We start from the raw sequence: 25,480 nt of genomic DNA on the forward strand, positions 1-25,480 counted from the left end.
CGAGGAGAACGCCGTGTGTGACGTCCTCAAATCCAGCTTCTGATGTAAGAGCTGAAAACAGGAATTAATGGTGTCTCGCTCTGGATCCTCGACCCGACGCTCAGACAAATACGATTTTAATACACTCCCATAAACGCTGAGTCAGGGTTTCGTTTCACTCGTGCCCTGCTGTGAACATTTTAATATCTGGAGAACACTAATCACGTGTGCCTCACCTGCTCGCTTGTTTGGTTTGCTTCGCTTTCTGTCACCACGTTAGCTGGTGTGGAGGGTTTGGACTCCAGCAGCAGGAGAATAATGTATGAGCTGCTCGTGTCCACCGGTGTGTTTTCCAGAATAATCCTTCTTTATCTGATCCTGGGCCTCGGTGCGACCCCTCAGCTCATCCTCTGATTGGCTGCTCGTTGCAGACAAAAGGTTTGAACAGCAGGTGGGTGGAGCTTCTGTGAGACCGTATAATGATACGTGGTGTTGTCCAGATTCAAGAGTAGAACAACTGAGCGTTGGGAGCAGTCTGAGCTTTCGTCTCACAGGATTACTGACGACACTCTGAGCTCGTTACAAACACATCAATCGTGTTTCCAAAAAACGGCACAAAATTCTGAATTTTGTGGATGCAAACTTGTTGTGTAACATATGTTCACACTGAAGATGAAAGGTTTTGCAAATAAAGGCTTTTAAAATGCGTGCAAATATTTTATGTGTTAAAAATACACTCACCTGTTCTCAGTGCAGCTGTTCACTTCCATCCATGTTCATCACTGGATGAAGTTACAACATTTATTTTTCTGAACCAAGCTTGATTTTCACCAATCAGAACGCTGCATTTTGCAACAAATGTGCTTTTATCTGAAAGCGCGCGCCGGTGCTGAATATGCAAATCGTGATAAAAATAATAATAATGTTTTCCTTCAGACACACAGCTCTGGCTGCTCCGTGTCAGTCTGCCAACAGGAGCTCAAACTGCCCGACTGACAGAACATGGACGAAAGCTTCAACTCCGGCATTGAACCAGGAAACCCTCCCTGCTGCTCCGTGCTCCTCAGATTCAATTCAATTCAATTTTCACAACAACAGTCGCCTCAATGCGCTTTATATTCTAAGGTAGACCCTAAAAGTGGGAAGGAAAAACTCCCTTTTAACAGGAAGAAACCTCCGGCAGAACCAGGCTCAGGGAGGGGCGGGGCCATCTGCTGCGACCGGTTAGGGTGAGAGAAGGAAGACAGGATAAAGACATGGATTAATCCGTAATTTACGTTTCTTCCTTTTCTGGTTCAGAACCATCAGGACCAGCGCATCATCGCAACGCATTCACCAAAGTGTTCGGTGCGTATTCATGTTACATGGTAAGTTCATCTGCTGAAAATGTGAATTTTGTGTTGTATTTTGGCAACACGGTCAGTGTGCAAAGGCCTAATTTGTCCTCAAAACGCCCTGTGAAACAAAATTAATCCCACAAATTCATCGTGTGAAACTGTGCGGCCGGTTGAGCAGCTACATTACGAATAAGTTAATTCAAAAAAACTGTTTTCACACAAAATATTCACATGAATTTTACACCTCTTGTGTAAAGGCACTGAATGTGACCACCCGGCGCTGGAGCAGGACAGGACGTTTGCTGTGACGTGAGACAAACTCCGTGTTAATGACATGCGCCACAGCAGGTTGGAGGAGTGCGAGTGGGCGTGGTCAGCTGTGGGGGTCAAATCAGAGCGGCACTGGAACTAGCCGAGGTGTTTCACTACAGGGCGGCACTGAGGACCAGCGGTTCCCCCGTGCCATGATACCAATGGTGGGTTAACTGGAGATTCTGAGAGGGCCGTACGGGAATGTGAAGGGTCAGCTGATCAGGGCGTACTCTCCCTGCGGTGCTGAACTGGGTGACCGCGGATCACGACTGTGGTCATGTGATCACATAACTGCAGCCATGAGTATCATGGCAGTGACTCGACATCAGGGTGTTTTGTTCAGGTCACTTTGCTCCTGAAGGCCGTGGCGATCTCCAGAATCTCTGCAGGTGTGCTCATGCACAGAACCACAGATGAGAGCAGACGTGCAGCCGGAGCAGTCGCCTCCTCACAGCTGCAGCCATGCTCGCAGCCAGCGGCTGCACGCTGCCAGAGATCGGCCTTTTCAGCACAGTAACGAGCAACAAATGCATCATCTCCCTTCCTGCTGATCGTGCGCTCTGGTTCCCTAAACTGACTCAGGTGCAGCAGAACCGAACTGGCCCGGCGCACGACTCGCGCGACACGGGCCCACCTCGTGTTGTGCGACTTTACGCTGCGTGGAACGTGGACCGGGTGGTATGCGACGGAGCAGATCTGTGAGATCAACAGAAGTGTTCCAGGCAGCACTGACGACTTTCAGAAGGACGCTTTCCAACAAAATTATGCAGTGCGCCATCAAAGTGGTATGCATCCACTTTAACAAGGAATCTTTGTTTTATTCTGTTGCTCTCCATGTGTCATTAACTTAAATGCCCTATAAATACCATTGAAATATTAAATTGGCATTACTCTGCCATATTTTTATCATCTCTGAGGCTGTTTCTGCTGCTTTTATAGCGCGAGGGAGTGAAAGGAAAGAAGAAAAGAAGAACTGAGGCTCTGCCAGCTTCTTTTTCCTCTCTGCAACAGTCTGATGGTGAGTTCTGTTCATTTCACTCAGGGCACTTTGTGTTGATGGCTTACTGTGCACATAAGAAGCGTGCGGTGCAGGAAATAATTGTTCTTTTCATGGTAAGAAAGGCCATATCAATTAAGGGTAAACAGTCTCCTTAGTTATTACAGTACATCTCAGTGGTGTGCCTTCGTCTGTGTTCCCCTGCTTCCTCCACTCTGTCCACAATCTGTATTTAAGCCTTGTGATGTTCTGAGCAGCTTTTCAAACAAAAACACTCACAATATCTGCGTATTTGTGACACTCCGTGTAAAGGCTGCGCAGGGAAACCGAGGAGATGACGTTTTTTTAAACGTCTTCAAAGAAACTCTCGATTTTCTTCTTTAAAACGCTTCTTTGAGCGCCTCGTGATTTAACCAATTACACAGCAGCAACAGTCAGTCCGCCTCTTTGTTTCTCAGAAGCTTCCGGCCGTGTGCTGCAGGCCTATTATTTCTCATTGCCTGGGGACTTTAACTTAAAAGGAAGCTGTCATATTATAAAGAAGAAGAAGTAGCCGCGGGTCATTGGGGTGCACGCCGATATTTGAAATACAAACACGTAGGCTTCTTCACTGCCAGACGCATTTCCACTGTTCCTGCCCACCACACGGCTTTTAAGTCTCTAAATCCATGTTAGGCGTGACTGCCAATGTTCACGTGCGTTTTATTATGTATGTGCGTCGCAACCGTTCAACGGGCCCGTCGTTCGACATCCAGCGATGCTCGGCCGATGGCCCGCGCTGGCAGCTGGTGGTGTTACAGAAAGGCGATCTGGTAACTGCCTGCCTGTCATACTGACAGTTAAAACTATTAGTCATACACCTTTCATTGTGTCAAAGAGAAAACATCATGGTACGCAGCAGTCTGGGAAATGTAAACCATGATTATATGATAGATTTAAAAGGCAACACAGAACCAGGAAATATCATTCATCCTGCGCTCTCCTGCTGGTGGAGCCTTTATCACTTTCTCTTCATGCTGGAAGTGGGAAACAAACTCCACACCGTCCTCCTGGGCCATCGCACTCTCCCCGCACTCTGTGAAATAACACGAGCGATCCGTGTCCACGTGCACAAAGGGAACCGCCTCCATTTAAGAGGTAAGTGTAGTTGACATTGTTAGGGTGGTGGCGGGACTTTTTCTTCCTGGTAAGTTAAAAACATGTTGCTCATTCTAGTTTGGGCAGTGACGTGTCAAAGTTCAGAGAAATCACAGTTTGGGGGTTTTAAATTCTTTCCTTCCTGCCATCTCAGAATAAAGTGCAATGCATGACTGACGTGAGGAAACAGCACAGTCGTGTCTATTTGTGATTGTTTCATGTTTTGTTATTGGCTGTGCTTCCTGCACAGAGCTGCTCATGTGCAGGATACTGCTGAATGGCATGCTGGGTAATATTAGCTAGCCAGGTAGTCGTCTGCCACCAGCTGAGAGGCGTTATTGCTGATTTTTTCTGTCCCCTCTCTGAGGTCACTCTTGGCAGTGGGCGGGGCCTAACAATGAGCCAGGTGAAGGTGGCGTGACACTGCAGGCTAACAGATGGTTTTCTAAGAATGAGATCCTTTCAGCTGCTGACTTTGGCATCATACATAAAATCTGCACTGGCAACAAATGAAATGAAAAAAATGACAATCAATGAAAAAAAAAAAGACAAACTAAAGTAGAAATCAAAACATTTACAGTTTTTCAAAAATAAAAACTCTTGTTAAATGAAAATATTGCAATCATCAAAAACATAAAAGAAAAATGTGAACAATAGTAAAGCGACAACAGAAAGCCGTGCCGACGTGTCACCGACGTGTTTGATTGCAGGGACTCTGCTCTGGTCTTGCTTGTGTTTTCTGGTCAGTACGAAGCTACGAGGACGTGTGACACCTGGAATAATCCATGGTGATTGTTGTTTGAAGCCGATCGAGCGCTCAGTCTCTGTATCGGCTCGTTTCTAATAGGGATGGGTACCGGTATCGGTTCTGACATAAACAGTAGTAACCAGACCGAAAAGCAGCGCACATTTCGTGCTTTATTTCAGTGCTTTTTTTCCCCCTGAGATGTCATACAATTTGGATTCTAGCCAATCATTTTGCCTTTCCAAGTGTAGTAGGCGGGGCCAGGTACGTACGTTCTTTTAGAGCAGAGCTACAGATTAAAAATGCCCAAGGCAAAACAGTCAAAAGTCTGGCTGTACTTCACAGCAAAAGATGCAAACTCAGCAGCCTGCAACAAGTGCTTTAAGCTGATACTGTGATACTGTCAAAGGAGGTAACACCGCAAATCTGATGAAACACCTGGCGACGCATAGCGTTTTTTTAAAAGCCGAGAAATGCACTGTATTTGATAGCTTGCTGCAAGAACTCACACCGAGCACATCTACTGCGGGTGTCGTGCCTGTTATCGGACACTGAGTTAGCAACATCCCCCAAAAACCCAAAGAGTAGAGTCCTGGCCCCTAGCCCTGTCAGCGTAGCAGAAATGATGAGGATGATGATGGCAGCAGCAGCCGTTCTTCTCTGCGTGAGTAGCTTCATGTTGTTCGTGTGTAATTTACGTTGAATAGGCTAACCACATTATTACATTGATGCATGTAAGGTGAACTAGCAAACACCGTCGTAGTTACATGCGGCTGTCTTCTTGTTTGATGGCAGATGCTCCCTTCACCCTGGCCAAAAAGGCTAAAATGACCAAAGAAAAAGTGGAAAACAGTTAAACATGAGAGGTTTTTGGACAAAGTTTTTGTTCTCCATTCTTTAAGTACCGGTTCGAGCACCATTTAAGCACTGGCACCGTTTCAAAAGTACCGGTTTGGCACCGGTATCGGATAAAACCTAAACAATACCCATCGCTAGTTTCTAACACAGGAGGAATTTCACGGAGGTGCAGTGGTTAGCGCTGTGGTCCTGGGTCTGGTTCCCTCAATACTCCGGCGTCCTCCTGGCCCTGGGTGTCCTGTGTCTCTGTGTGACGCACTGGCGACCTGCCCAGGTATACCCACCTCCCACCCTATGACAGCTGGGCAGCCCCCCCCCGTGACCCTTAAACAGGAGAAAATGGGTGGATGGATGTTAGAACCGTGTCGTCTATCGGGAGGTCGTATGTCAGCAGCAAAGAGATGATCATTACCACTTTATTATAGTTAATGGATGAAGAGGAGTGATAGTGTTTCATGATGGCGCTGGCCTTTGACCTCTCTCATGTACGCAGCTGGATCAAGATGAGTGGTCTGACGGCTGCGAGTGGGAGGAGGAGAGTCTGCGAGATAATGAGAGCGCAGCCTAAAATCATGTACAATATGTAATTTTATGTTGAAACAGTGATTTATGAAGATTTCAGCTGTGCTGATGATGTCCTTCTCTGATTAGTTCATAATGTTTGATTCAGATGGTTTAAAGGAGGCGCTGATATCTCATCCTGACTGTAAAACATTCACAGTATATTCTATGGAAATAAACCCGTTCAGGCTGTTTTTCCTTTATTAAAGTCATATTTGGTCTGGTGTGATGAGTACCTTCTGTTGGCCGGTGCTAACTAATGTTTGCTATAAATACTGCTGTGCTTCTGGCATCACTGAGTCAATACATCACTGATCTTTATTTAATTATACTTTATTTGAGCATCAGTATCATTTCCATAACCCCGTATCTGCCCTGATCAGAGTGGCTGCTGTTTACTGAAAGTTACACAGATCTGCTTTAAGTAAATCCTCAGCACTACTATAGAGACATTAAATATATTTATGGATTTATTTATTTTGTTTTTATTTAATTCCTTTTGACTGTGTGGTGCTGACGTGCACGCTCTCAGATTTCATTCAAGTTTGAGCAGAAGTATTTGCATGTGACACGAGTCTTCCTGCTGTGCTGTTTATTGTACTGTACTTATATTCACTGTTTTATATCTTTTTTATATATAAAGTAAACGGCTGGGACAGACTCCATCCATCCATCTCTTCAGCTCTTCAAATAAAACTATAGCCCCGCAGACGCTTTCAAGAAATTTTGAAATAAATAGAAGGTTGGAGGTTAGCCTATAATTAGCTAAGACAGCTGGGTCAAGTGATGGCTTTTTACGTGGTTTAATTGCTGCCACCTTAAAGGCCTGTGGTACTGTGGTTGCCTGTTAATAGAGATAGATTGAGCTTATTTAAGATTGACGTATTAATGAACGATAAGACTTGTGTGAATGGTTTTGTCTAAAAAGGGATGTGGACTAAAAAAGAAGAAAAATATAAAATTTTGATTGAGTTTGATTTATTTTTAGCTGGTGTGGGGGCAGATACCGGGTTTTTAGGGTTATTCTGTTGAAATAAATAATAAAGGTCTGTACTAAAATGAGTTGCAGGTCCATGCCTATTGTAAACAGTAATTAGATTGTGGGAACAAACCTGAGGGTGGCTCGATGGGACCAGTCGCCTGAGGGATGGTGCTTGACTGGGGACATGGCGGTTGGGTTGTTGCTGAGCGTACGAGAACCTGTTCTGTTAGGGTGTAGTCCGGCCTTCCAGTCAAGTCCTAAAGTTGTCTTTAAACGTCACCCTGTAGTCGCTGCGAACTGACGACAGGTGAGTGAACCGAGACCGAGAATAGGAGAGTGTGACAGTTCAGAGACTCAAGGACCATCGAGTGATGGAGAAAGTCTTGTTTAGCATCAGATACTGATAGCAGATATTTTTTGTTCAACTTAGGATGGTCCTGTATAATCTCTGGGATTTTACCAGCTAATACCAAGCATCAGGGACAGAGTATGTTAATGCCGTCTTCGTCCTGGAGTCTCTTGCAGTCACGGCTTGCAGGTCACGGAGCGACCTGGCTGTCGATGGGGTGCGAGGCAGTGCAGGAGAAAAGCCAAGGCCGTGGAGTGAACGGAGGTTTCCTGGTGGAATTCCCTGCATTTTTAACGCAATTATCTGACCAATAACATGAGACGACGTTAAATTCTAGGACGTTACTTATTAAGAGGTATCTGTGTCTGCGGGGATACCAAATATTTCTGGCGCTGATGCCGGGGTTCAAATCAGCCATGCAGCCACCGTCCGATTAACGATTAGGTCCTGCCTTTTAAAGGTGGAAAGTTGACGAGCGGCGTGAGAAACGTCCTCGCAGACTTAACTTCCAAGTGTCCGGGGAGAAAAGAAGGTCGCAGATTAGAAGCGACCTCGGTGTAATCGCTGCATTCCTGTCCCACCATCCAGGCTGCGAGCATGTGACTGACTGCTGCCAAGTGTGGCCTTATGCTTTCTGTCACAGTGCCAGCTGCAACATCCTCTGCAGGGCCCCAAAATGATGCATCTCCTTTGATACATTCTTAAGCACACATCAGACACAGTCAAATATTAATCTGCCGTGCTCGCTGGCCAAACAACATCTGTCTCAAAACATGAACTTACATTCTCAGTTTGTCTTTTTTGGCTTGCAAAAATATGCCCCTGCATCTTTAGAACATCCATCCACACAGCGATGCGTATGTTTGCGCAGTTATTTACCAATTCATAAAAATTCAAATACTCGGAATAAAATGTAGCAAACAGAGGAGCAACCATAAGCATGAAAACACATCAGATTTATTCTGCCTGCCTTGTTTACCGGTTCACGGAACACTGCATGCAAACAGAATGCAAATGCTTCTGATTGAATCAGGTGATGCTGAGGTAATTGTATTTGGAGAAATGTCCAAGATTTTTTTTTCATCATTATCAGTGGGGGGTTTTCTTTATGAAATCCATCTTAAACAAAAGCTATCATCGCTCCCGAGCCTTGTGATCTTCCTTTGTCACATGCGGATGTGGATGCGTCTTTAATTTCCTTTCAATTAAAAGTAAATATACGCCTTTATTTTTTTCCCCCACTGTGAAATCCAAACAAGAGGAGTCAACATGAGCAGACAGGTGAGGAATATTCATTTATATTTGCCTGCCATTTTCCTTTTTTTTTTTTTATTGTTGATGCTGATGATGTGATTCAACAGGCAGCGGTGTGCCTGCGTGCCTTCGTGCCTTCCATCAAACACACCCACGAGTTTGTAAGCAGCGGAAAAAAAAGGAAAAGCGGGAGAGGAAAAAAAGAAATCCTCCCTGCCAGCTTGTCTTGTTCAGAGCTGGATGGGATAGACAAACAAACACCAAACAAGCGCAACACAACACAAACTTTACTTCATCATTAAATGGCTGTTAATCCGTGTCTCCCGTGGCTACAGTTGCTTTGATCAGAGCAAAATTGTCACAACTTTTTCTTTTCTTCTCGTCGTCTCGTCGCTCGTAATTGACGGCGGTGTTTCTTATTGACAGTCCCGTTTAAACGCGCCTTACCTGTGCGCTGATGATATATCTGATAACGTGTAGGAAGGCTCATGCTGTTAATTAATTGGTAATTAAAATCATTTTTCCGTTTCTAGCATCAGTCTCGCTGACACTGATGGCGGGTAGCGCTAATGCAAGCCTTTTAATGGTTTTACTGCTTCTGTCTCCATTAATCCTCCTCATGCTCGTAGGTAGGTAGGTGTTTCCGCCGTAAAGCCGCCCGTCGATTAGCGGACGCATTTTGGAGCCTCGGCGTTAGCATTTTGTTTGTGGAGCCGGAAGAAGGGCCTGAGAAGAGTTCTTAGCTAGCATAAGCGGGTTCGGTTGAACATGCGATAAGACCAGGCAAGCTTTTAGAGGTTTAATAAGGTCCTTTACAGTGCTCCGGTATCTGTGCTCTAGCCTTCAATACACGCGAGACCCCCCCATTCAAGACCAAGAGGAGATACAAGCCCGGCACCAAGCCCGGATAAACGGAGGGTCATTTGGGCCATACATGCCAAAGCAAACACCTTGGCAAATTAGAGAGAGCCAAAGGTACCTTACCTCACATCACTCAGGTTAGGGTTAGATGTCTAATGCCACTGTTGACCTTCCGCCTCCACCATGGAGCACCTGATGGGACACTGACTTAAATGCATTTGATGTCTTTATTTCACTAATGTTAACAGTTTTCTGTATTTGAAAGCCTCAGTGTTAGCATTGTGGCTGCTGCTGCCATGTTAGAGAGCGGGTAGAGTGCTAAGCTGTCAGCTAATCCTAGCTAGCTTGGTTGTACAGCAGCATCCACAGACTGTATGGGAGCATCACAGATACCTGCTAATCAGCTCTCAGGAACATTAAAATATGACTTGGACGGCCTGTTCGCACAGTGACCTCACAGCAGCCATATTATTGGTCACATGATGTCATTAAAAGGCTCCAACAGCACAAACATGGTCCAGAGGTCCAGTTCAGGTGAAGCTAGCTGACAGCTAGCAGCTACAGCCTTCTGTGTCACCGTCCGCCAGTCAGTCAAAGAGACCACGCCCCCAATTATTGTGAAGGGGGAAATTATCCAGAGAGCCCAAACAGTTTGTGTGTCAGGCTGTAAACATGGTTATTTCTGCTGTAATATTTTAACACGGGACTGACTCACTGCTGCCTCTGCTGAACGTCAGAGGAACTGCAGCTGTTGGCTCTCTCTGTTTTCAGCCTGGGAGGCTGCTGAGTGTTCAGAAGTGCTTTTGTTTCTGTTCATATCATCACTGCTGCTTCTCCCAGTAAATAGTGTGCTGAGCAGAATCCAAATCCTCGGTGTTTACTCTGTTAAAATCCTTTTGCACGTTTGGCTTCCGTCACACAAACTGCATCCAAACTCAAATCAGTAGTAAAAAACAACAAGACCGGATTAAATTTTCTCATTTCGCATCAGGAAGGACACTGGTTTACCTTAAGTAATACTGAGTCAAGGACTTGATTGAATTTCACTGATGTCGTTACGAGGTCACATTTCAGTGTGTAATATGATATAAATTTAGTTATCCCCCCTCCCCTCTCGGTCGCTCCCTGCCCTGAGCCGGGACTCTTCTCTGTGCTTTTAGTCTCGTTCCTGCGCCCCACACCACATGATGGATGGTCCCATCCTTTACAAATGTTTTATTGCATCTGTCATTAGCCAGAGGTGGCACATGCATACTGGAAGAAGATGCACGTGTGTTGGCTGCCGGGCCACACATACAAACGCTGAGAATCAAACCTTGAATCCTCCGGCGCGCCGCTGTCTTTAAGGCTGCGGCAGAGGCCCGGGGTGAGTTATGGAGCGATATGAGCCGCCGCCTTTTCTCCGCTGCTGTTTTGTTGTTTTGACCCTGCGCTACGGGAAGACTTTTTTTTTATTTTTTGAAAAACAGATCCCGGCTGTCCTGGATGGCTTTCAGGGTGGCGTCATGCGAAATGAAAAGAGGTGGCAGATTTTATTGAAGTTTGATTTAAAGAGGGGTGGGGTGGAGTGTGGAGGACACACAGAGGAAGAAAAGGCAGGAGAGGAAGATATCATAAATTATTTTACTCATATCCAGGCCTGCCGATGTATGCTGGTTTGGTAAATAATGCATCGCCCGGGTGCATAATTAGGACAACAACACTATTGTTTCCCCTCACTCACTCACGCTCCCAGTTAACCGTTGTTGGATTCTTCCTCCTCCCTAATGGATGTGCGGGCCACCTGATTGATCTGCGGAATAAAGACAGCACACCTTTTCCTTTTTTTAAGATTCACGTTCAGATGTAAATGATATAGGTTATCACACGAATTCTCATTATCATTTAGACACCAAATAAGCAAAGGTAATGTGTCCTAGAACACAGGAGGTGCATCACCCCGGTAATGTTTGTCGCCAACGATGTAGGTTGGCTTCATTACAGCGCAAATGTCCCCGCCACTGATTCTAACGCAATGTGACAAAATGCAAAGCGCCGTTAAAAGAAAAGCAGGAAAGAAGACGGGAGGAGGAGGAGGAGGAGGTCATTATTTAATATACGTGTCTGAGCGCGTGCACGCGCGCGTGTCTTCCTCTCTCGGCTTTCTTCGGCTGCAGATAACACCTTTTGGAAGAACTGCCTTGAAGCATTATCCCCCCAGACATGATACATGGCTAATCTTCAGCTTTGAGCCATTACGCTACATTTATCTGTGACCCCCTCTCTCTTTATATCATTACAGTTAAAGTCCATAAAAGTGTGTTTAGACAAAGATGAAGGCATTACCTGCTCAGAAACCCCAAGTGCTATTAGAGGCTTAGGCCCCTGCCGGTGTGCGCTGGATATTAAATATCCTTTATCTTAAACTCGCTCACTGTCTCGCAGCGCTCAAGGTAAGCTGATATCTCACTCTGCTCTGCCTTATATTGCCATAGGCGTAATAAATACACAGATATCAATGGGCCCAGTTTGTCCCGGTCTCAAACGATTATGTGAGCCCTGCCTCCCCTTTATGTAGTGGGAGTAGCAGGAGAGCTTTTATTTATTTTTCTGGGAAGGTAAGAACAGATATAGTTACAAAGTCAGACACAGTGGAAAGGAAAACGCACACAGAGTCACGCCGAACGCTCACGGCGATCACCCAACGAGGAGCCGAGTGGGACGCGCGCTATCGTATCGCTGCAAGGGACAAAGAGTTGACTTTATTGTCTTAAGGACGTGTAATACAAACTGGGCCTCCCCCGGTAAAGTCAGAATCAGCGGCACAGCCCACACTCGACTTGGTCCTTTTGTGTGTGCTTTCTAACCTGAGCCAAGCTGGTCACGTCACTGGACGCCTGCCTCTTTAAACCTGTGAGGCCATCGCACGGCAGCACAAAGGGACTCCACGTATCCCGTTAAAGGAACTTTATGGCTTCTGGTCCGAGGGCGCCGGAATTTTTACCGCTACGTTTTTGTCTCATCTTTCATGAATTTGACGCAGTTGCACTCTTTGTGTGCTACTACTGTATACTGTATACAGTATAATACAATACAGCACTGGCAGAAGTACAAACACAGTGTGGGTGACACTGTCAGGGTTCCTGAGGGTCATTAAAGTCTTCCAGAGTCTCCAAACTTTGTAATAGTTTATGTGTCTCAACGTTGTCTCACATCAATCGTAAAGTTACAGCGTGTAAAAATTTCTCTGTTACATGTTAGTTGGTTGAAGTCTGCCGAGTTCTGTTTTCTTACCCCTCCTGTTCAGTGAATAATTGGGAGGGGTTGTCAGCCAATAGAGATTAAACTTAGGCTACACACCATAACGAGCCAGATCCGCCCCAGAGATTTTCCCTGTCTGCCAAAGGCTCTGCTGCTTACCTTAGCTGTAAATGTCCAGCTTTACTTACTCTGGAAGAGGCTGTAAAACTTTGCGAAAGGATTTGGATTTGATGAGACAGACATCCCCATTTCTGACTGCCATACTGAAGTGAGCTGTTGAGGGTATGTGCATGTGTCGTTAAGTGCTACTGTTTTTGCTGCTGTGAGCTACTGTTAGCATCTGTTAGCTATTTTTAGCCTTTATTAGCTGCTTTTTTTCTGTCGTGTGAGGTACTGTTAGCATCTGTTAGCTATTTTTAGCCTTTATTAGATGCTGTTTTTGTGCTGTTAGGATCTGTTAGCTATTGGTAGTCTTTATTAGCTGCTGTTTCGTTTGCTGTGAGCTATTGTTAGTTTCTGTCAGCTATTATAAGCCTTTAATAGCTGCTTTGAGCTACTGTTAGCTTCTGTTAGCTATCGTTAGCCTTTATTAGCTGCTGTTTTTGCTGCTGTGAGCTACTGTTAGCATCTGATAGCTATTGTTAGCCTTTATTAGCTGCTGTTTTGCTTGCTGTGAGCTATTGTTAGTTTCTGGCAGCTAGTGTTAGCCTTTATTAGCTGCTGTGAGCTACTGTTAGCTTCTGTTACCTATCGTTAGCCTTTATTATCTGCTGTTTTTGTGTTGTGAGCTACTCCTAGCATCTCTTAGCTATTTTTAGCCTTTATTAGCTGCTGTTTTTGTGCTTTTAGCATCTGTTAGCTATTGTTAGCCTTTGTTAGCTGTTGTTTGATCATGTTAGCCTCTGCTTGCTACTTTTAGCCTCTGTTAGCTAGTGTTAGCCAGCGTTAGTGAAACTGTTTTTGAAGTGGATGTAAAATTGTTGAACTCAGATGCTTAGTGAATAAACTCGATGTGAGAATGTTGAATGAATACTATTTATTGAGGGATAGTGTGATTTTTAGGCCAAACATTAGCTGGCGTAATGTTAGCTTATAACCATCTGCTATTGTTATTTTGCCGGCTCGTGTCAGCTCTTATATGCTTTTCTATCTTTATACTTCCTTCTGTACCTGTTTGATTTCACCCGGTCCTTATAATGGTGTGTAATCAGTCAGTTTGCGTTTAGCTTTCCTTAAATAGAAATTCTTTAGAAATCACTGCCAGCCTTCGGGCCACTTAAAAGGTTTTTTTCTCACTTCCAGCATGACAAGCAAGTAAAGCAGGCTTTATCACAGACAGCGCACCATCCCATGATTAACCATATTCGCATACGGCAATCAACTCAAAGATGGACATCTGGAGGTAAAACTAATTAAGTCAGAAGTTTGTCTCTTTTGAATAATGTTTTAACTTCTGTTCTGCTAACTCCTTTAGCCTTCATATATGTGTGAAAACAGTTAAGCATCAGTTAAGGGTGCATGTTGGAAAGTAAAAACCTCAGCTCGCACTGCCCGTCCCAGCTGTTGGGGTGGTGCCGCTAACCGCTGTGTCCAGATCAAAGTTTTGAGATTTCAGAAAACTCAGATCCTGACTGTCCGACATGTTTATCAGAGCCAGGAGACCCAGCATGTAACTGGTTTTTAACAGCTCTGATTTTGTTGTTTTTAAAGTGGTGCAGGAGCTCTGTTTGACTGATGGATGACAGTAAAAAGCAGCTGAAACACTTCCTGTGTGCACACACCTTTAGCCTCCTCCCGCCCCTTCCTGATCTATCCCCGGGGTTTTTGTCTCTGTAACGTTAACAGTGAGTGCGCAGTCTGCTGGATGTTTAAGCTGAATTCTGCTGCACGCTTTAGTCCGGCTGAGCGAATTTCCTTTCGGGCTTTATGTCCCTTTACTGGAACAACTGTATTTCTTTCCCGCTGCTCCGAGTCACTTTCACAACTTTCATTACCTCTCTGAGGGCAGGCGGAGCGCGCCGGCAGGGGAGATGGGTGTATATCGCCTAACTATAACCCGTCATCCCCAGAGTGTGGAGGTCAATGAGATTAACCTATAGCTCCGTTTTCCTTCATTACGCACTCCAAATTACACCCACTTACAGACAAGAGACAGAAAGAGGAAATCGTATATGGGCTGATATCTATTTAAAATCTAATCCCTTTGGGTGAATTGCTCAGCCTTTCCATTTCTCTTATGTTTCTGCCTATTGCCTCCGGGCTCCGCTGTGCCGTGGTGCGCTGCGGCACCGTTCAGGAAGGTGCTATAACCTCGGCCCTGTTCATATTAACTTTAGATTCATCTGCGCTAATATAGGAGACACTTAGGATTATAACTCCCTCTTTTCTGCTGTTATTGCTCAGTTAAACATTACACGCTCGTAGCCTATTGCTCCACTGGCATGCGCTCGCTCGGGTTATTTACTGTTGCTTCTTTTTCTAAGTGGGAGATTATCAGCGTCCAGATTGTCTTTTGTCCTCCCCGCTGCCCCGCCGTGTTTGGTGATTTAGCAGAAACGTATTGTACTGAGTTGTAAACAGTATGTGGACGGAGGATATATGTCCTGGTTTAGTGTTTCCTGTCCGTGTCGCTGAAGTTTGGCTTGGAATCTGGAGAAAGAGCAATTGTTCGCCAACACGCAACCACAATGAGACGTTTTATTATAGCTGACCCGCTCTCTGTATACAGCTTCTATAGCATGACGGATGCACGGCACTCTGATCCAGGGAGACTCCGACGTGGTGCTCTGCAGGGACGCTGCCCTAATCAGATTTCATGATTTTGTTTTTGAATGTGGCTCGCTTTAAGAATAATGTTCTCCATGATGTGTCGTGCAAACACTGCTCGGACAATAAGATAAACACTGGCTATAAACACGCTCTTTGATATGCAGCTAACCCGAGCTCCGACTGGATTATCTGATCCCAAACTGCAGGTGCACGGGTCGACATTTCATATGTCACAGGCAACAGTCTGGAAAATGACAGCATATACAAAACACAGGAAAGTTGCTTGGATAGAGAGGAAGTTAAAATGTGGCAGACATTATACACAGAGGGGTGGGGGGGGGGGGGGGCTGCTGCCCGTCGCTCCGTCCACCTTTGTTTTCGGCGGTTTCAGAGATGACTCACATGCTTCAAAGTCTTCTTTTGTGCCGTGTTTACTTTATTTTTTGTTTTGATAAAATGATATTTATTGGAGCCACTCGAGCGTCCTCACAGGCTGCAGGAATCAAACTTTCCATCTCAGCTTCACGCTGCTGCTGTTAGTTTTGAGGCTTTTATATTGAATTTCATCTGAAAGCAGAGGACGATGGATTTTTGCTCTTTACTGCTGATTTTTAAAGATTCAGTCACCTCTAACCATCTCCTCCCGACACGTGTTCTCCCAATGACCGAGTTGGTGGTCAGGCAGCTCTGCAGAGAGTCTCACCCCTGGGTTTGACGGACTCCACGTCCACCATCTCAGACCGCAGCTGGTCCTGTTCTGTGAGCCGGGAGGGGCCGTGGTCAGTTTAACCAGAACCTGTCGCAGGTGGAGAACCTGTGAAAGGCTCATAATCATAATCGCTCTCTGTCTGCTACAACTACAATAATAAACGTCCATGTGTCTCAGTTATTCAGACCTTTGAAAGATTACCTGTAACCACAGGTGTGGTAAGGTCAGCCACAGAAACCAGGGCAGTGCCTTAGGTCGGTCATTATCACTTTTATGGTTTGGTTTTCATGTTACCTGCTAAATTTATCAGTGATACAGCCTCCGACTGAGGGTGTAAGTGATCACATGCAATTTATAATTTATTTAAAATTATATTTACCTATAAACAGGCACACTAGAATAAGGGGTAAAATAAATCAAAGTACTGCATGAGTCAAGTATTTTTCATTTTTATAGCAATTCTGAGGTAAAACAAACAAACTTTTGTCATAAGTACTCTGTACTTTACGGGACACAGACGAGTATTATGGAGTGGATTAATCCGGCCTTTTTACATCTTTTCTTCATTATGCTGATGTGTGTGATGGATGCTCTGTTAGTCCTTTTATTTTCTCTGTGTGACCTCATCATGATGGCGCCAAGGAGTGCCTCCTCTTCAGGCAGGAAGAAGATCTTCAGTGTAAGATGGAGAAATATTGTTTGTTTTTCTGCAAAACTATCAAAAAATGATGCAGTACTTAAAATTACTTACAGATTATATGCATTAAATATAGTTACTTACACATGACCTAAAATTAAAGTATCACTTGTTGTTTCCTGTACGAACATCATCACATTGCAGGCGTGTGTGTGCTGTATTATAAAGTGTAGATGTGAACATTTCAGATGAATCACCTGCTCTTCCACTAACTCGTGCTCTGGTACAGGTTAACCATTAGAGGAGTAGCCTCATCCAAAGATTAGATATCTGATCTGGAAGCACCTCAGAATTCTTTCAGGAGGAATATTGCTGTGGATGTATGGAATACCTGGATAAGATGGAAAGAACTAAAAAGCTCTGTAGTCGGGTAAAAAAAAAGCAAAATCAGCCAAACAGGAAGTGCCGTGAGAGACTGAAGAAGTCGCCTGGATGTCTCACTTTGTCCAGATCGTGCATGGAGACAGCGATGAGCTCTTTGGCCCATCGAGACCACCTCCTCTTTACCCATACACATCGGTACATAAGACGTGGTGTGACAGGAGTAGCTGCTCGGGCACAGAGCGCCCTCACTCACCTGTGATGCTCTTTTAGTTTCTAAGCAGCCTGAAATGTGACGGAAACCTCTGAGCCCAGCACAGAGCGTCGGGGGTTTCTGCTGGGTCTGATCTGAAACATCGGTTCATAAAACGTGCATCAGCAGTTTTACCTGAAGTGGATTCAGGGGGTAGCGTGTCCTGTGCGGGTTACCAAGGGCCCCCGTGTTCCTGTTTTAAGGTTTTCCATAAACAAAAGGCAGCTGTGATTATAAGGACTTACATCGTGAGCGCGCTGCATGCCTCGGCCTAAATTGATGCTGTAGTTTTAATTATTTTACGCTCTTATCTGCGCTTCCTCTAAGCTGAAAGTTTAGGGAGCCATTATAAATTGTTCACACTGACCAAATATCTTGTCCTCCATCAGCCTCGGCTTTACTTGCAGGGATTTTTGGTTAATTAAAGCATCTGGACTCTGTGCTCTTTAAAGCTGCGTCCACTTGTAGCAAGCGTCACACAGACGCATCCCCTGTATAGTAATTATCATTAAGAGCACAGCTCAGATATGGACGGCGACAATAGGAAGCCAGCTCGGGATTATCTGAAGAGCGGCGCCGCCGATGAGCACGTGCGAGGTTTATCGCTGAGAGATGGTGTGACCGATGGAGCGTCGTCAGGGTGGGTGTGACAGAGGAGGCAGCAACCTGGCTCGTGTAACTTCCTGGTTATGAATCGCCTCCGTGGAAAGGTCAACGCCATGACAACCCTGTAATGGATGTCACTGACGTCCAATTAAGTTCTTTAAAAAAAAAGGCGCCTCGGTGCGTGCTTATTAAATATAAACGGGCTGAATCAAAAGTCCAGGCCCTTCTCCTCCGACTCGGACAACCTGAAGCATTTCTTCTGTCTTAATTATTCATGCTGTGGATTTTGGGGTGAGGGGGAGCTAAACACAAACAGGCAGACGCTCATATTCTCAGACATTTCAAACCTTTTCCCCCTCACTTTGTCTGTGCGGATAAATAGAAGCGAGCAAAGAACAACACTCCTGTGCTTTGAGAAATGCAAATATTTGTTGCCAGGTTGCTGAAGCTTTCTTCCTCAGATCTCTCTCACTGTCTCGCCCGGTTCCCCCTCCTCATACCCACACAGCTACTTTGAGCAAACCGGTACATGCAGTCAGGTGGTGAATAGGAGAGTGCTAGTTTTTCTCCGTGTTATTCGGCCCTTTGATGCACGTGTGCAGAAGCTTCCTCCGGTCCAACAGGAAAAAGTCCTCTCACTTTTTAAGCCTACCTTTGGTTGAACTTATGCTTCTCTTTTTTTCTTCCACGTCTTGTGTATCCACTCTGAAATTATAGATGGGGATAATAATAATAATGTCATTTTGCACCGGAATCTTAGTCATTACCTGCAGTAAAGTGCTTCTAATTGATACCACCAGAGAGATAATGATTACAATGCCCTCCAGGAACATATTATTGCAATATTAACCTTTGTATATACTTTTATGCAGAAGACTGTGCCACATTAAGGGATCTCTAAATCTTACTTGTGCGGTATAATGCCATTACAAAAGAATGGATACTCGGAGGTGTGCCCTTTTCCTGATTAAGTGTGTCCAGGGGTTTGCAGCCATCTCCGGGAAATGGATGACAGAGAAGTGCAATTTCCACCATCTTCCTCTTCTCTTACAGGTTAAAGCTTTGCTCCCACCTGCGCTCGAGGAATAACCTTTTCCTGCTCCCATGCTTCTAGTGCGTGTGATATGGATCGCACATCTGAATGTCATTTGTGCGTCTGCGTTAGTGTACGCATTTCCACGTGCATGCCCGATATTTGACCATCGTACTGCACAGCCGCTGCTGCTGGTGCTGCTGCTGCTGCTGCTGCTGCGCCACACTCGGCTGGAACCCCCCTGAAACAAGACGCCATCCAAACTGGGGACTATTTTTGGACACGGCGCCGTTTTCCACCGTAATTGGCCCACGCTGAGGCCGCGATCCTCGCTGTCGGCCGTGCCGTGCAGTGCGTGCGTGAGCATCGCGTGACGTGTGCTTCCCCCTTAAAGGTGTGTGCAGGACAGAATGAAGAGGCAGCAGTGACTGAAACCCTGTGAGCAGAGAGACTGAAGCACTGCTGACAGAGAGCAAATGAAAACAAATGAATTCAGGCTGCAGTGTGTGTGTGTGTGTGTGTGTGTGTGTGTGTGAGAGAGAGAGGGACTCATGACACAGTCCACAACAGCTCCTTAAGACCTGGTGACACAGGACAGGAAATTGGGATATCTGAATACTCCCCGTTGGCTTGACCTCACGTTGGCTCCCACCCACGCTCTCCTCATCTGCAGTAGCCATCTTCAGCCTCTGGTGGGCAGTGTGCGGTTCTCGGGCCTCACAGAGGATCACAGAGGCCTAATCATGGTGGAGCTGCTCTTAGGATTTATCCCACATGGATGCTGTGTTAGTTAATATGAAGTCAAGTCAAGTTTGGAGGGTTCAGCAGGTAACCAACAGTCATTTAAGGCTTTATTTGCTAAACAGAGGCTGGCCTTGATAGAAGAAATGACACACACACACATATATATATATATAATATATATATTTTGATATGTCAGAACTCCTAATGTAGAAATTTGATATCAGAAAAGGGGGAACCGGAGAGAAACAATAAGCGGATGTGTTCTGGAGCAAAGTTAAGAGTTTGTGATGTGCTTTGATGGATTTGGGAGAGCAATTTCAAAACAAGAGAAATGACACAATCGTGGTTCCCAAACGTCTTTAAGGATCAAACATGTAGCACCTAATCACAGCAACAGTCACCTCATAGTGCTTGTAAGCTAAAGACCCAACAATCACATGACCCCCTAAGAACGAGCTCTTAGTGAGAGTGGGGAGGAAAAACTCAGGAAGAAACTTCCAGCAGAACCAGGCTCAGGGAGGCTGGTTAGCGATGCCCCCAGCGGGGGCGTAACTAAGGGAGGGTTCAGGGTGTCGTGATCCAGGCCTGAATGCTGCTTGAAACAATTCATTGTATAAATGAAAATCTGAGGCCGGGAGCTCCGACTCGCTGCCGCGGTCCCAGCTTTGTTCAGCCCGACGCTTTTAAAATCACACTTGCTGCCTGTTTTAAATCACCAGGATGTGGTCGAGCTCTGTTCTAAACGGCTTTTATACCCTCAGAGTTTAAATGCAAGCTTTCTATTCTTCTCTCATATTATTTGTGTTTTTATATCTTTTTGTCACGTCGGGGTTTTTACAAGTGCTTCACAAATAAACGTTATTATCCCCGGGGCTGAAAATGAACGGGCTTATAACGGGCACGGTGCATGACATGTCCAGGTTGTGCACTTCCTGCCTTAAGCTGGATAATCTTAAGCCACCCTGTGACCCCGCACAGGATAACCTGGTACGGACGATGGATGGATTGCCTGCTTTAATGCAGTGCCAGTTTGTCATAGGGTTTTTCTGGGGAAGCGGCAGACAGAGTGGTGACACATATGTACAAACCTGCTGAAGTCCCAGAGTCAGGCTAACTTTTTGAAGAATACAGAAGAGTAAAGGGAGGAATTTGTTGTGTTTCCTGGATCCTGACGGCTCCTCTCTTTGTGACATCACGCTGACTGACTGACTAAGCATCACCATACTGTGCTATTGTGCCAAACCAGTGACATGGTCGGGGGGTACAACAGCTGTATTTACTGTGTTGGTGGCGGTGCCAGTAGCGTTTGTCCAGCTCCCTGCCATACGTCATCAGAAGCAGCAGCAGCTTCTTCTCCAGCAGCGCGCAGGAAAGTGTACCTGCTCCTTATTTCCAAGGCTAGGAGATGCAGAGATAAAGAGTTTGCCAGGAATTTATTTTTTTGTGTTTAGTATTCATCTCATAGTTGTAACACGAGGCTCACTTGTCCTTGACTGCTTGTTACAAATAACCCACATAATTCCCACAGGCTCAGAGATAATTCACTGATAATTTAAGGCATTGGTACTGAGTTGCCTTTTCCACATACACACACGCAGAAATCAGCACATTCCTTCTCATTGTTCTCCCAGTGCTCCTGAGCTGACACCAGTTAGCGTGTCTTTTGTTCTGGGTAACAGGAGACTGTCGCTGAAGTGTACACAGAGGTTAGTGCCACTGAGCTCTTTTGTGGTGCGGCAGCACCTTCGCTTCATCTCTGTTCACGCCTCAGACACATCATCTCTGATTTAAGGAAGAGCTGCTCAGTCAGGTGCTGCCAGCAGCTCAGAGACCTGCATTTCTTCTCACGTTCACACTGTTATATCAACACCGTCACATCAAGTTTAAGGCAGTATTTTTATACCGGGGCACCACAAAGAGATTAATTTTAGTGGTAGTCTTCCCACCGGGGAGTGAATGTAATCCTACAGCATTACAGAAAAAGGAGATGAGAAGGAGGCGTGGAAAGGAATCCTACAGGACAGGATCGGGAAAGAAAAGGGAAAGAGGAAAACGCAGGGTTTGAAGGAAAAGAGGAAGTGAAAATATGGGCGAACACGGGCAGAAGAGTAATCACGTGTGTCCGGCGGAGGTCACCACTGGTCTGCAGGTTCTAATTATGTGCTAATAGCCACTGAGGAGGTCATTTGCAGCCATTAGCCAGTGCCTGTAGGTAGTTAACGGCCCACAGCATAACCCGGCCTCCTTAATGTTCCCTACGAGGCCGTTAGCGCTCTGTCACCAGCCAGCTAGCTGCCTCGTTACTGCGATTAGAAACCAATTGATAGGTAATAGTAAAATATGATAGCACACTATCCAGGAAATATGGACTGTGGTGGAAAGGTGAGGGGACAGGACACGGTGAGCTGGAGAGTGTCTGGGAGCATGAAAACATCCAGATGTGTTTGCTGTGGTGGAGCCAGCATCGGAGTCCCTCTGACTGAGCGAGTGATTGATCTGTGATTAGTTCCAGTTTGGCTCTGATTGGTTTGATTTTTCAGAAAAACACTTTTACACTGTAGGTAAGTAATTCGAGCCTGCTGTGTGTTGTCACCTTGAAGTTACTCAGTTCAGACTTGGGAGCTGGTTAAACCTCCCCCCAGCATATTTCTCTGAGGATGACGCGAAAAACACCTGCCACTCATTTTGACTGCAGCTCGTGGAGACGACCTGTAGCGCTTACCTGTAGTGGTCACCTCAGGTGTGGAGGAGGAGCAGCTAGGACTCTAAAGCCTAGCTTATAGTCACGAACAGCTGGAGACCCGACGGCCGAGTAGCCTTGTCTGTTACACTCGTTGAAAGTCCTGTTGACACCCATGCGCATGCTGGAGCGTGTTATTTTCCACAGATGAGTCACAAGAAACAGGAAGCATGATTCCCTAACCCGAGTGCTCGTTCGTAGGGAGGCGTCTTTACTTTTCAATACAAAGCACCTTGAGGTGACCGCGGTCGGTGTTATGTGAAGAAAAGTAAATTGAACTCTTCGCGGAGCGGTGCGGCGTCCACGTCTGCTCCGCCCTTTGAGAACCGTGGCCTGGGAGGTGCTCTTCCTCCTTCGGCGTTCGGTGAAGCCTAATCCAAAGCTGACCACGTTTGCCAGGTTTCCCCAGTGATGAGCTCCCGTGGGAGGACGGACTTGAATAAAATCTGTGTGTGTGTGTGTGTGGGGGGGGGCGTGAAGCTTTCTTTGCATTGAAATACTTGTGTTTCACATTTGTGCGGATGGTCACAAAAAACAAGTCATGTCCAAGCAGAACAAACAGATCACATTTCCCCTCCGTCTCCTCGCTGAGACCGAGCTGGTACGCTCGGGGAGGGGGGGTCCCTGCTGTGACTTGAATGTAATAGCCACACACGAGAGGCCCAAACTGGGGCTGAGATACATGAACACATAGAAATCAAATCAGTATCAAAACAAGGATATTCTAGACCTACTATGTGGAACATTGTTCTTAATCAATTAGAGTCAGATGGTTTCATTTAAATATATTTTATTTTTGCTCCGGGCAGACATTGATTCATATGATTTAAATTAAAATCACACTGCTTATCGGTCAAAGGCAGTATACTTCCTGCCGCTCCGCATTCATCAAGCCCAGACAAGTTTGATCTTGGGTATACGCCGTATCCGGGCAAATAAAGAAGTATAGCTCTCCCCGAAGAATCGCACATTTGTCTGTGATGAAACCTCAGGCCGGCCTCTAAATATTTGCCCGTGCTGTATTTGTGCGAGCGTTTCATTAACGATCAGAGCTGACAAACACGCACACTCGTTGACCCCAGTCATCGGGGGAGCGCCCGGGACGGTAGTGTGTGTGTTCGGTGTGTATTTGTTGAAAATGTAAATGCCTCACATGAGGAATTGATGTCAGTGGCGGAGGAGACGGACTGCAGTGGAAATGGATCTGGAGCGGTAAACATTTTCCATAGCGGCGCTCCTGGCTGTTATTTAAGGCCCTGTCAGAACTTGAAAGTGTAATTGATACAAATTCTAAAGTTTAATTTTTAAAGTTTACAGTCAGGGAGGGTTCAGGGCTTCAGATTGTTTAAAATTGCACTCACTCCCTTTTCATTATAGCAGGATAGTCTGAAAACATTTGTTCATCAAAGGCCTGCTACAAATTAGACTTTGAGAAACTCAATTTGAAGTAAAGAAAAGCATTTCTTTTCCTCCGGGGAAAGCCAAAGTCTTGGCTGTGTTTGCATTTAAATCTAAACTGGGCACAATATGTGGCTTTGGAGATGCATGCAGTCATCACAGCGACACACACACACATACACACAGACAGAGACATGTTTCCCTCAGCGGCAGAAAACCTTGCTGTCATATTGCACCCATGCTCTTACACTGTTGTATCTGCTCCCAGATGAAATTAGCACGAGGCCTCTGGAGATGCTGACGAGCAGGAGGCCATGTGGTAAATCTGGGCTCGGTGCGGGGCAGGCAGACACAGAGAGGCAGATCGAGATGGCCGGAGCAGTGGAATAACATCTTAATCTATCTGAGAGGCGAACAGTGGCCGGTCTGTTTTTGGAGCACGCTGTCTTGGATGACTCCCAAGCAGAGGGGCAGGGAGTGGAGCCATCTTCAGCTGCTAGTCACTAACATGGCAGTAATAAGGCAGCGATGACCCTCCCAGGACTGCCGGCCAACACTCCCTCTGCCTCCTCTCCCTTCAGCACAAACACACACACAGAAAGGCAGCCTGTTCGACCGAGCCCAGAATACAGGACGCCTCCAAACTCTGTCCTCCTTGTTTACCGGCTCGCGGTCATTTTGAAAGGAACCGTTAGCGAGGCCGAGGGGGCGTTCAAACATGGCTGCGCTGGATTGAAAACGCACCTGACGCACCTGTTGGAGCCCGAAGCATCATCTGCTCTGAGCTCACACTATTAATATTATTTTCTGTAACTAAAAATTGATTTTAAACGCAAATCTTGCGACAGTTTGTCACGTACGCGTGGCTTCTCCTCTCTAACTTTGAAATAATCCAGATGTAATTTGATCAGAGGCGTTTTATTTTTTATTATTTAGCGTTGTCAAACTCACATCTTGAGTAAATTCAAATAAAATAAAGGGAGTGAAACTTTTTTTAAATTTACTGTTAAATTCATCATGTTTGTGTGTCCCAGGTTGGTTTCAAATAAAAGACTTGGTGGTTAAAGTTTATAAAGGTTTGTAAATGGTTAAAACCATCAGAGGGACACACTGGGCCCTGAAGCAAAACCTGGTTACAGTGAAAATACGATTAACGTAAAACCATCCACCTTTAGAGGTCAGGGCGGCGTGCTGGACCTTTTGCAGATTCGTGTTTTGGGGCTTGCTTTGCTTTCCTTTGACGGCGTCGTGGGTGGATTGTCCTGCGTCAGGTGTCGAGCATCCACGAACGCTGGATGGCTTTTAGAGCTGTAAGCACTGATTATCAGACTGTCGACCCGACTGTGGACGGCTGGTTTTTGCCTTTGCGTGTCTTTTCTTTGCTAGCAGAAAAAAAAAAAAAGATCAGAGTAAACACGTGTCTCACCGTTGCATGTATATCACATGACTGATGATAAGGACACCGGCAGCTTTGATGAAATGTTGTTATTTTGTGCTGCTGGGATGTAAACAGCTGGCTGATGACGGCGTGCCGCAGGGCTCCATCCTGGGACCACTCTGTTTCATTTAAAATACAGAGAGTTTTGGTGGTAGTGATG

General features: G+C 45.7%; 1 protein-coding gene across 2 annotated transcripts in view; it reads left to right on the top strand.

Annotated features, from left to right (window-relative positions):
• The first annotated feature begins 12,724 nt into the window (after nucleotides 1–12,724).
• znf536 (zinc finger protein 536) overlaps nucleotides 12,725–25,480 on the top strand; it is a 191,108-nt gene continuing 178,352 nt past the window's right edge. The window contains exons 1-2 of one of the 2 annotated variants that reach the window (XM_039614233.1): nucleotides 12,725–12,894; nucleotides 13,915–14,014. The gene's annotated coding sequence lies outside the window, so the exon portion shown is untranslated. Of the gene's footprint in view, nucleotides 12,895–13,734; nucleotides 13,812–13,914; nucleotides 14,015–25,480 lie in introns of those variants that run through there. The other variant, XM_039614238.1, reaches the window with a different exon arrangement.

The sequence above is a fragment of the Oreochromis aureus genome, linkage group 1 (assembly GCF_013358895.1).
Source record: "Oreochromis aureus strain Israel breed Guangdong linkage group 1, ZZ_aureus, whole genome shotgun sequence".
NCBI lineage: Eukaryota > Metazoa > Chordata > Actinopteri > Cichliformes > Cichlidae > Oreochromis > Oreochromis aureus.